The sequence below is a fragment of the Rhinoderma darwinii genome, chromosome 13 (assembly GCF_050947455.1).
Source record: "Rhinoderma darwinii isolate aRhiDar2 chromosome 13, aRhiDar2.hap1, whole genome shotgun sequence".
Lineage (NCBI taxonomy): Eukaryota > Metazoa > Chordata > Amphibia > Anura > Rhinodermatidae > Rhinoderma > Rhinoderma darwinii.
This window is the reverse complement of record NC_134699.1, coordinates 26,939,669-26,952,289: the sequence shown is the minus strand read 5'-3', so window position 1 is coordinate 26,952,289 and position 12,621 is coordinate 26,939,669. Positions and strand designations below refer to the sequence as shown.

At 43.8% G+C, this 12,621-nt stretch overlaps 1 long non-coding RNA gene across 1 annotated transcript in view; it reads right to left on the bottom strand.

Annotated features, from left to right (window-relative positions):
- Positions 1-12,440: 12,440 nt before the first annotated feature.
- The window catches only part of LOC142665571 (uncharacterized), a 282,261-nt gene continuing 282,080 nt past the window's right edge, over positions 12,441-12,621 (bottom strand). Inside the window, exon 4 of the long non-coding RNA XR_012851522.1 lies at positions 12,441-12,510. This is a non-coding gene — a long non-coding RNA (uncharacterized LOC142665571). The remainder of the gene's footprint in view (positions 12,511-12,621) is intronic.

Here is a 12,621-nt window from a genome sequence, read left to right as displayed (position 1 = left end):
ACATACCTTCCTCTTCAGCCGCAGGGAAGGTCCACACTCCATCACGTGTCGGAATGTTGTCCGCAGCGCATAGCGTCGTGACGTTATGCGCTGCGCACATCGCTGTGACGTCAGAACCTCCGCTGCACTCCGGAAAGAGGGAGGGTAAGTACGGTCAGTTACTATAGTAACAGGGGCCCGTGTAGTTTATTACTTTTCATTGATGTGGTGCGGGGGGGCCGCGGGCCTCCCTGGCTTTGCGGCCCGGTTGCAATTGTGACCGCTATAGTTACGCCACTGTTACAGTAGCCTATGGCACAGCAGGGAGATACCTCACTGCTCTGTCATCATGTTCAATAGCATCCGAGTCCGACGTAGATACAATTGCATGTGGCGTTGCCATGTCCCTAAAAAAAAAAAAAGCGCAAAAAACAATGGAGGAATTGCCGTTTTTTTTTTTTTCATTTTCTACCCCACAAATACGTTTTCCCGTTTCCTAGTACATTATATGGTGCTATAAAAAACTACAACTCGTTCCGCAAAAATCAAGCCCTTATAGGACTGTATAGATGGAAAAAGAAAAAAAAAGTTATGGTTTTCGGAAGGTGGGGAGGAAAAAAAAATGAAATTGAAAATCTGAAAACCGGCTCCCATCTTTATAAATAGATTTATTTAGCTAAAGCTTGTACAGATATGCATTTTTTTTTTTTTTTTAATTACCTTTATTTTTCAAAAGTATTTACTTTTCCTGTTAAACTTTTGTTCAATGTTTATTGCTTGTTTCCTAGGGATCCGGCCACCACTGCTCTCCTCTAGTGGTGGCTGCACTTGCGCAATGACATTCTCTCAGTCCTTAGGAGAGGAGGTCTGTGTTATCGTGAATGCGCATATCAGCGCATGCGCATTAGATGCCGACCAGGCCACCTCACGTGTGGATGCGTCAGGGGTCGGCTCCAGGTACTGCATAGTAGACGTGAGTTGGGGCGGGACTAAAGTTGTTACAGTTGTTTTAACCACATTTACCATGCCTGGTTGACACAATCGTTCTCCCGATGCTGCTAGAACTAGATTATCTAGCAACGACGGGAGTGTGAACAGTGCAGAGCGCCCCCTTTTATAAAAGACAACCAGCACTAGCGGAGTTATCAGGTTGGAAAAAAAGGTAGTTAGGGAAGGAATTTAAAAAAAAAATGTTAATAGATTTTGAATGTAATTTCGGATTAGGATGCATTATTTAAAAAAAAAAAAAAAAAAAAAAAAATATATGAATCAATTTAGGAATAACCCTTTAAGGGCTGACATTTACTAATGTTGTACTGGGCTACCTTGAATACCTCTGAAATATTTCTAAACTGCACTTTGAAACCGTTTCTAAACACTACCCCCTGTGTGAGAACAGCAAAGTTGTGTATTCCATAGTGACCCTCTGCGGTGGCTACAAGCTCATGGAAAGCCCCACCAAATATCGGTCCCACATTCTTCCACAAGGTGTCTCATTAAAAAAAATGTTTAGGTCCTGGTCTCTTATAAAAGATAGAAAATGGAGGCGAAGTCTTCCTGTATTGTGGAAGAACAATCCAGCACCAGGAAGGGGACCCCAGTTTGCATTGTGGCCCCCTACTCTTTTCTGTTCGTACATTTAATTTTTGTGTGACCGAGCTAGGAAAATTAACACATTCATGGAAAACCCATTCTAAAGAAACAAAAAACACATAAAATATCCTCAAAATTAAAATGAAATATAAAACAAAAACAAACCAAAATTTAGCCGCGGACACCTTTCCATACCGCTACGGACAGGTGTTCGTGCCGTAGAACCATGCCAGGAATTATGAAGCATGTCCTATTTTTTTATTTTTATGGGTCGTGCGCCTATACTTTGTATGGGAGGACAGTACGAAAACACAGCCGTTGGCCGTGCTTGCAATCGCGGGCCGTGGCTACAGGCACTGGCGTGTGCATGAGGCCTCAAGTTCGGCTTGGGAGAGCCATAATATCAAACAGTAGTAATAAACAGCTTAACCCCTTACTGACCGCCCACTGTCTTTTGACGGCAGGCGGTGCATGTGCTTAGTCTACAGTGATGTCTCCGGTGAGCGCTCATCCTCTAAGCAGGAGCTGTAACTAACAGCTCCTGATCTTAGAGCAGCCTGCTGAATACAGCTGGGGTCAGAAAACATTCAGACCCCAGCTGTTTAACCCTTTGATCGCCGTGGTCTGTGACCACGGAAAGATCAAAAGGGAACCCCCCCCCCTCTTTCATCACGTCACTGGAAACACGGTGACATGATTAAAGAGCAGGGAATCCCTCTGCAGTCAGCCCTGGGGACCTAGAAAGGACCCCAGGGCCGTCTGTTCAGTTTACCTGCTGTTAGGGCACACAGTGTTGCCATAGTGACACAGTATGATGTATTAGCATACAGTATGCTAATACATTACAAGTAAAAAATAAAAAGTTATCCCTTAATGGGAGTTTAAAAAATAAAAATAAAAAATAATAATAAAAAGTAGGAATTACACCTACCGGTAAATGTATTTCCAGGAATCCATCATGACAGCACCACAGGGTGTTGCCCTATTGACCTCTATAGGGACAGAAAGACAGAGCGGTTAAAACGCCTCTCCCACCACCCACTTGCCAGTGTTTTTCAATTACTACACCAGGATGGATGCAACTGTATTTTATTTCTAGGGATAATAACGGACATGTTACTTGCACAAATCTGATTTTCAATAAAGGGGTGGGAATATAAGGGTGCTCATTCATGAGGAATTCCTGGAAAAACAATTACCGGTAGGTCTAATTCCTACTTTCCAGTACATCCCTCATGACAGCACCACAGGAGCAATACCAAATTATAATGCTCAGGGCAGGACTACGGATTGGAGGACTTTTCGTCCAAAACTTAAATCTGTATCTGACAAAACATCTAGTCTATAGGGTTTGCAAAACGTATGATGGCTTGACCAGGTGGCAGCTCTGCAGATTTGGTTCATAGAGGCTTCTCTTCTTTCTGCCCAGGATGCAGACACTGCCCTCATTGAATGGGCTTTAATGCCTTGTGGGGCACACAGTCCTTGGGACTTGTAGGCTTCTTGTATGGTAGTTTTTACCTATCTCACTAGAGAACCTTTTGAGGCTCTTTCTTCTATTCTTTCCCTCATACAGGACAAATAGATTTTTATCTGGTCTCCAAGAGGAGGTTCTATCCAGATACTGAAGAATTGTTCGCCTGACATCCAGGGAATGGAATTTTTGTCCTTGTTGATTTTTAGGATCTGGACAAAAAAGGTAGAATTATTTCCTGGTCTCTATGGAAGGTAGTAGATACTTTTGGAATAAAGGAAGGATCTAGCTTTAGAATGATCTTGTTTTCTTGAACTTTTAGGTGGGGTTCTGAGACAGAGACACACAGAGACACAGAGACACAGAGACACAGAGACAGAGAGACAGAGAGACAGAGAGACACAGAGACACAGAGACACAGAGACACAGAGACACAGAGACACAGAGACACAGAGACACAGAGACACAGAGACACAGAGACACAGAGACACAGAGACACAGAGACACAGAGACACAGAGACACAGAGACACAGAGACACAGAGACACAGAGACACAGAGACACAGAGACACAGAGACACAGAGACACAGAGACACAGAGACACAGAGACACAGAGACACAGAGACACAGAGACACAGAGACACAGAGACACAGAAAAAACCGCAAAGAGCCGTTGACACTACATTTAAATCCCAGGTAGGTACTGATTTCTTTAGGGAAGGTTTCAATTTAGAAACTGCTTGATTGAATCTTCTGATCCACCTATGTCCAGCCAAAGGATTACTGAAAAAAAATTACTTAAAGGGAACCTGTCACCAGCATTTTAGCTATAAAGCCAGCAATACCTGGTGAAAGTGGGTGAAAAATCATTGTCATCTAAGCTATATATATGCTCTAAGTAAGCTCTGTACCTTCAGTATTCCGTTTTTCAGTGGTCCCACGCCGTATGCAAATGAGCAGAAGAGTCAAATCTTCATCTGAAAAGTCGGATTTTCATTCCTCCAGCGTCTCAGAGTGGACTCCACCTCCTTCTTTTTGATTGACAGCTCCTTAGCCAGTCAGGGCCGGACAGGTGCCGGCGGTGGGCGGGGTTAAGAAGCTGCGTCCCAGAGGGAAAACTAATTACCATAAAAGGCGGGGAAGAGTTTAAACGACTACATTTACCGACAGAGGAGGACTTCAGGAAAGAAGAGAACAGGAACGAACTCTGGACAGCTGCGGCCATTGAGGGGTCAGGCGAGTTTGACAGGTAAGATGTTGATGACAGGATCCCTTTAAGGCCGAGATCTGCACTTTTAAAAAAGGTACTCGGGCTAAGCGTTTTTTTTAATCCAGATTGCAAGAAATCTAGGATCTTCGAGATGTTGGGAAGAAAGAGATCTGGTCCCGGATCTCCATACCAGGAACAGAATTTCTTCCAAATTTTTTGATAGATTTGCCAGGCACCTCCTGTAGCAGGGCCAGCTGATGCACACAGTCCTACCTTATGCTCCTGCTCCCACAAGGTTTTCTTCCCCTGACCCCCACACTGCTTTATGTGCCTACATGCACAAGGAGGGGAGGCTTATGTGGTGTCCATGACAAGACTGCTAAAGTGATGCCGCCTCATTGATTCAGTTCCACTCCTGTCAGTGCTGCTATCTAAAACAGTCAGACAGAGCACTGTAGGTCCAGGAAACATCGGAGTGCTGCAGAAATCCCCTAAAAAGATAATTACTGTATTTTACAGGCTATAGGACCCAGCCATAAATTGTAGCATAAAAGAGGGGGGGGGAAAAAAAACAAAAAAAAAAAACTGCCTTTACCTGTACATTTCCTGGGTAATTAGGGATGCACGATGCATCGAAACTCTGATACTGTTTTGATACTCTGCATCCCCAAACGGTTCGATAGTTATTTCATTTATTTCGATACTTAGCTGTGCGGACACACAGCTAAGTATAGTAACACATGATTGTAGGAGAGCGGGGCTGCGCTGTCTAATACAGCCGTTGCCCCGCTCCGGAGTCCTGATAACAAGCGCGTGGGGTCAGGATGAGGTAATACTGCCGGCGCTGAACTAATGACAAAACATGGCAGGCGCACTGTAAAACACCCCCATGTTCTGTCCTCAGTGCCTGCGCCGCTGCTCATTAGTGCAGCGCCGGTCACATCTCCTCGTGGTGACCGCGCTCACACTTCGTCAGGAGCGGGGCAATGGCTGTATTACACAGCCGCAGCCCCGCTCTATAACGGCGGAGATCAGAGAAACCACTCATCGCCGCCGCTATTCCCCTGAATGCTGCGATCACAGCTGACTGCAGTATTCAGGGGAAAATGAGAAGGGGGGGGGGGATGCCCCTTGGATCGCATCACAGGAATCCCTGCAATTGAGGGACATGCCATATATGGGCAGACAGCCCATGGTCCATTGAAGGACCCCATGGCTGTCTTACCATATTTCCGGTTAAGGCATATCCTAACAACTACCTGTGTACTATTAGGACTATTAGGATTATCAGGACTCCGGAGCGGGGCAACGGCTGTATTACACAGCCGCAGCCCCGCTCTCCTACAATCATGTGTACTATTAGTACACAGGCAAATGTATTGGCATATAGATCTACACCAGTACATTACTATCAGCATATAGATATATGGCAGGACATTATGTTTTTACTTTATTTTTAAACTGTAAAGTAATGTTAAATTTAAGAAAAAAATACACCTTTTTTACAATAAACATTAAAATAAGTCTCGATACATAAAACATACACACATATTTGGTATTGGCGCAGTCGTAATAACCTGCACAACTATTTTTTTGCATCACTTGTGTACGCTGTAGAAAAAGCAAAAAACAAAAACAAAAAAAAAACTGCTTTCTTTCACTTAGGCCAGATTCACACGAACGTTGCGTTTTTGCGCGCGCAAACAACGCAGCGTTTTGCGAGCGCAAAAACCATTTGACAGCTGCGTGTGTCATGCGTGTCTGATGCGCGGCTGCGTGATTTTCGCGCAGCCGGCATCATAGAGATGAGGCTTGTCAACGCCCGTCACTGTCCAAGGTGCTGAAAGAGCTAAATCTTTCAGCACCCTCGACAGTGAATGCCGAACACAACAGCGAAAAACCTGTAAAAAAAAAAAGATAAAGTTCCTACTTACCGAGAACTTCCCGGCCGTTGCCTTGGTGACGCGTCCTTGGTGACGCGCCTCTCTTGACATCGGGCCCCACCTCCCTGGATGACGCAGCAGTCCAAGTGTTCGCTGCAGCCTGTGATTGGCTGCAACCTGTGCTTGGCCTGTGATTGGCTGGAGCTGTCACTTGAACTGAAGTGTCATCCCGGGAGGTCGGACTGCAGGAAGGAGACAGGAGTAATCGGTAAGTTAGAACTTCGGTTTTTTTTTACAGGTTAATGTATTTTGGGATCGCAAGTCACTGTCCATGGTGCTGAAACAGTTTAACTCTTTCAGCACCATGGACAGTGACTATCTCCTGACGTCGCGTACCGATAATTTTTTTGCCGGGATCGGCCAAAACGAGTTTGGCCGAACCCGGTGAAGTTCGGTACGCTTGTCCGGCTTCGCTCATCGCAAAGACACTCCGTTTGGATGTTCGGAAACAGAAAAGCACGTGGTGCTTTTCGGTTTTCATTCATCCTTTTCACTGCTGTTGCGCGAATCACGCTCGTCCCACGGAAGTGCTTCCGTGTGGTGCGCGTGATTTTCACGCACCCATTGACTTCAATGGGTGCGTGATGCGCGAAATACGCAGAGTTTTTGAACCTGTCGCGCTTTTTGCGCAGCAGACAAACGCTGCGCAAAAAGCACGGACTGTCTGTACTGCCCCATAGACTTGTATTGGTCCATGCGTGCCGCGTGAAAACCACGCGGCCCGCACGGACCGAATACACGCTCGTGTGAATCCCCCCTTATTGTGGGGCACGAGGTGTGATTAATTTAACCTCCATGTGCCGCACATTAATAGTAATTAACCCATTATGTACCTCACACATTAACCCCATCAGATTTCTGTCCTAATGGGTTAATTACTAATTAATGTGTGGCACGTGGAGGTTAAATTCATCAAACCACACGCCTCACATCAGAAAATGGAAGAACTTTTTAAATTTTCATTATTGTTGGCAAAGTATCGAATTGGTATCGAAATCGCAATACTAAACGAAGTATCGGTATCGAAGTCCAAATTCTGGTATCGTGACATCCCTATGAGTGATATTGAGACAATAGGGTACCACAGTGCCCCAATACAATGCCAGCCAGTAGTGCCCCATAACAATGTCAGACACAGAAATACAAGATATTGGCAGCTATAGTCCACTCACCCTCCCCTGAACTCACCAGACAGAGGTATGGAGTGGCAGGGGTCAATGGTGTTGACTCTGCTCTTCTTGCTGCTCTGTACATAGAAGGGGGCATGGCTAAAAGGTCCTTGCATACAGGGGCGTAGCTAAAGGCTCATGGGCTCCGAGGAATAGGTTAATCTTGGGCCCCCCTCCCCCAAACTTCTCATGGCCGATGGCCCGAAGCTTTCAGCTGCATCGCTGGGTCTCCCAAGTGATCCAACAATCCAGCACTAGCAGCCAGGGGCGTCACTAAGGACTTAAAACATAAGGGGGAATAGCCCCAAAACATATGTGTCCCCCCAAAAAACAAGATGTGTGCGTATAATATATATTAATGAGAGACAGCAAATCTATAGCACTACGACCCTATAGCTATGGATAGGATTAGATAGTGGCTCAGCAGACAGTATCACACATATAAGAATTATTTTAGTTTTTGATGGGTTACTAATTATTTGTGTTTTTTTTACAAGTTCGGTTGTCGGACTAATTCAGATTCAAGGACTACTTCGATAACAGCGTTTTTTTTTTTATTCTCTATAAAATGGATAAACGAGGGTTGTGTGGAATTTTTATTTCAATAAAATGTTTTATCTATGTCTTTGTATTGGTTTCAACTTTATAAAACTACCACCTTAGTAATAGATGCTGGCTGATTGACAACGCCCATTACTAAGGGGGGGGACGGGGGGGGACGACGACTTAATGTTAGACATTAAGAGGTTAACACTAATCTCCACTATTACCCTGGTACCCAGCGCCACAAGGGGTACCAGGAAGAGCAGAGTATGATTTAGTATCCGACCTTCTGTAGCGACGGAGGGGCACTGGGGTGGCCGCAGGCTGGTATTAGTAGGCCCAGGGAAAGGCCAAAAACTGACGCTGCCCACCCTGGTAATGCTAGCCTGCTGCTGCTATGTTGTATCTGGCTGGTTATAAAAATGGGGGAACCTCACATCGTGCTATCCAATTATTTATATAAAAAAAAAATAAAAAATGACGTGGGTCCCCCATTTTTCATAACCAGCCAGATACAACACAGCAGCAGCAGGCTAGCATTACCAGGGTGGGAAGGGCCACTGTTTTTGGCCTTTCCCAGCCTGTGGCCGCCCTAGTGCCGAACCATCACCACAGATGGTCGGCTACTGGATCATACCCGGCTCTTCCTGGCACCCCTGGTGGCGGTGGGTACCGTGGTAATGATGGGGGTTAGTGTTAGCCTTTTCACCAGCTAACACTAAGCCCCGCCTTAGTAATGAACGCTGTCAACCTGTCAGTGGCCATTAGTAAGTTGGTAGCCATAAAGTTAAAATACAAAGACATAGAAAAAATATTTTTATTGAAATAAACACCCCCACACAACCCTCATTAAAGAGAATGTGTCGCTAGAAAAATATATATATTTTTTAAACTGTTAGTTAATAAATGATTACACAGTGTTCTAATTTTTTTACATTTTTTCATAAGTCAGGAAATATAAATTAGATTCTAATTTATAACATTTCCATGTGCTGGTCACTAGAGGGAGCAATTTCTAAAATTGCAATGTGGTAAAGCAACCTCTGCTTTAGGCTGCAAATTTGGTGTAGACACACACGCTCTAGTGTGCTCGCACAATGCCCCCTCCTTTATCCTGGCTAATTCCAGGAGAAAGGAGGAGGTTGAATGTTCAAACCCCCTACAATGTGTGCCGCCATTTTTTGAGCGAATGCACAGCGTAGGAGGATTAGATACAGTGTAATCACACAGTATAACATGCACAAACATAACTTACCTGCTCCTGCCGCTGAACATATGGACGGAAGCCGTGACCGGAAGTAGTCATCTTATTGTCCGGCCGCGGCTTCCGGTCCACATGAAAATGGCGCCGGATGTTGCTTGGCCGAAGACCTTCCTTTTGGTCTGTGTGTGAGCGGCGCATACTTTGTATGGGAGCACGGCCCTAAAAAAAGCTGTGCCCGCAATCACAGGCCGTGATTACTGCCACAGTTGTGTGCATGGGGCCTTACTGTGTATTAATGTCTGTGTTATTTGCTCACTGAACAGTGAGATGACAGAACTCAGTGTGCAAGTAGTGACTGTTCAGTGAGCAGATAACACAGATCTTTTACACACAGCACAGGACATGCTGCTTCCATTACACTGCAAGGACCTTTGAAGCTCGGAGCTCAGTCTCTTGCTCCTGGCATCTGTTTGCCTTCAGGAGATAAGATGCAGCAGAAGATTACAGCTCAGATTCTAAGAGGAAAAACTGCCTAGTCCAAACTCTCTTACTACAGAAAGACAGTAACCATATTTCCTTACAGTAAGCTACAGAAAAAAAATTACAGGACACAATGATCCCAGTGTTACTGAAAACACTAAACTATAGAAACCCCATCTGTTACCCACTAAGCACTCATATTTATATTAGTATACAGTGTACTAGCTAGTGAGGTCTTTAAGATCTGGAAGAATTAGATGAATAGTCCCTGGTAACTAAGAAACAGAGTGCTCCTTTATGTCATGTTCCCAGGCTGCAAGTTCTGTACGTTCCAGTCAGCATACGGACAGATCATTCAATATACAGCTACTAGTTATTCAGGGGGTGATTGTTGATTGACTATGTACAGAAGGTGAAATTAAAGTTATGATTTTTTTTTAAATCTTAATATAATATGTGGCGGAATTCATAAAAAGACAATCAAAAATTCCTACGGATATGTTACGCGTAGCTGGGCATGACTGCGATATCACTAAACGGATGTGTGTATTCAGGCCATGTGTTGTTGATACAGCCAGTTTAGCAGTTCTGCCTAGAGGGTGCTTAGAGCTCCCACTATGTGGCTATGTTCACACACGGCAGATACACTGCGTAAAAGCACTCAGCATATCCGCCGTGGGTGCCGCAGGGAATTCTGGCCCAAAAAAATGCACTAAATTGCGGTGCAGTTTTTTGGCCGGAATGTCCACTGCGGATAACTGCACATAAGAAAAAAAAAAAAAAGTTTCATACTAAAGCCCCATGCACACGACCGTAAATTCGGCCCCATTCAGTTCTATTGGCCGAGGACACCATGGGTGTCCGTGCCGTAGAACTGTGCCGGGAGTTATGGAGCAGGTCTGCTTTTTCGGGTTTTACGACATGTACTCCCATCGAAAATGCAGACGAATGTATGATAAAATGGTACCAATAAAATCTACAGCTCGTCCTGCCAAAACTAAGTCCTCACACCGCTCAAATCGACCAAAAAAATAAAAAAAAAAAGTTATTGCTCTCAGAATGTGATGATCGAAAACCATTATTTCTTTTTTAACAAATAGTCTTTTCTTTGTAAAAGTATATATATATAAATAAATACATTTGGTATCACCATAATCGTATTGAGTCGCAGAATAAAATTAAAGTTGACGTTTTTACCTCACGGTGAAAGACTTAAAAACAATTTCAGCCCGCACATAATTTTTGGGCAGTTTCACAGTACATTATATGGTCATTTAAATGGTGCCAATATAAACTACAACTTGTCCCGCAAAAAATATGCCCTCACACCGCTCTACTGATGGAAAAGTAAAAAGGTTACGGCTCTTGGAAGGCGGGGAGTGAAAAACGATAATGAAAAAGTAAAAGGATCAGTCCTGAAAGGGTTAATTAATTTCTAATTAAAACAAAAACAAAAACAAACAAACACTTCTAACCACATCTTGGGTATTGCCGTACTTGGCAGAAATTGCTTTTCAAATGTTGGGGTGCTTTTTCTCTTTCATCCATTGTAAAAAAATACAACATTTTAGTGGACAAAAATGTTGATATTAATTTCCACGGCCTAATTCCACTAAATTCGACAAAAAACCTGTGGGGTCAAAATGCTAACTATACCCCTAGAAAAATTCCTTAAGGGCCGTAGTTTGCAAAAATGTCACTTTTGGGGGGTTTCCACTGTTTTGGTCCCTCCAGGGCATTGCAAACGCGACATGGCACCGAAATCATTCCAGCAAAATCTGCGCTCCAAAATGGGATCCTTCCCTTCTGAGCCCTGCTGTGGGTCCAAACATCAGTTTATGACCACATATGGGGTATTCCCGTAACCGGGAGAAATTGCTTTACAAATGTTGGTGATTTTTCTCCTTTATTCCTTGTAAAAATCCTATGTTTTAGCAGAAAAATTAATAAATTTGATTTTCATCTTCACATACTAATTCCACTAAATTTTACTAAAAAAACAAAAAACAAAAACAAAACTGTGGGGTCAAATGCTAACTATACCCCTAGAAAAACGCCTTGAGGGGGAGTAGTTTCCAAAATGGGGTCACTTTTGGGGCGGTTGCGATTTGTTTAGGCACCACAAGACCTCTTCAAACCGGACATGGTGCCTAAAATATATTCCTAAAAAAAAGAAAAAGGCCACAAAATCCACTAGGTGCTCCTTTGCTTCGGACGCCTGTGCTTCAGTCCATTACCACACTAGGGCCACATGTGGGATATTTCGAAAAACGGCAGAATCTGGGCAATAAATATGGAGTTGCGTTTCTCTGGTAAAACCTTCTGTGTTACAGAGAAAAAAAAATGTATTAGGGCCTGTTCACATCACCGTTCGTTTCCCTTCCGAGGTTCCGTCGGGTGAACCCCGCAACGGAAAGTGAAACTGACAGCAACAGCTTCCGTTTCAGTCACCATTGATCTTAATGGTGACAGAAACATCGCTAATGCTTTCCGTTAGTCACCATTCCGTCTGGTTTCCGGTTTTCCAACGGAATCAATAGCGTAGTCGACTGCGTCGGAAAGCTGTGCCGTCAGTTTCACTTTACATTGCGGGGTTCACCCGACGGAACCCCGGAACGGAAATGAACAGTGATGTGAACAGGCCCTTAACAAATGAACTGCAGCAAAAAAATAAAAATAATAATTTGTCAATTTCACCTCTACTTTGCTTTACTTCTTGTGAAACGCCTAAAGGGTTAAAATAATTTATGAATGCGGTTTCGACCAAATTTTTTCACTAACATAAAGTACAATACGTCATGAGAAAACTCTCAAAATCACTTGGATAGGTTAAAGCATTCCAAAGTTCTTACCACATAAGGCGACATGTCAGCTTTCAAAAAATCATGTGTCCACAAGGCTAAAACAGGCTGTGTCCTAAAGGGGTTAAAAGGGATATTACGGTTTCCGCAAATAGAGGTAAATCAATGACTAACAAAAAGTTCTAACATACTTGATGTTCTAGTTACTTTATGATTTCAGATCACT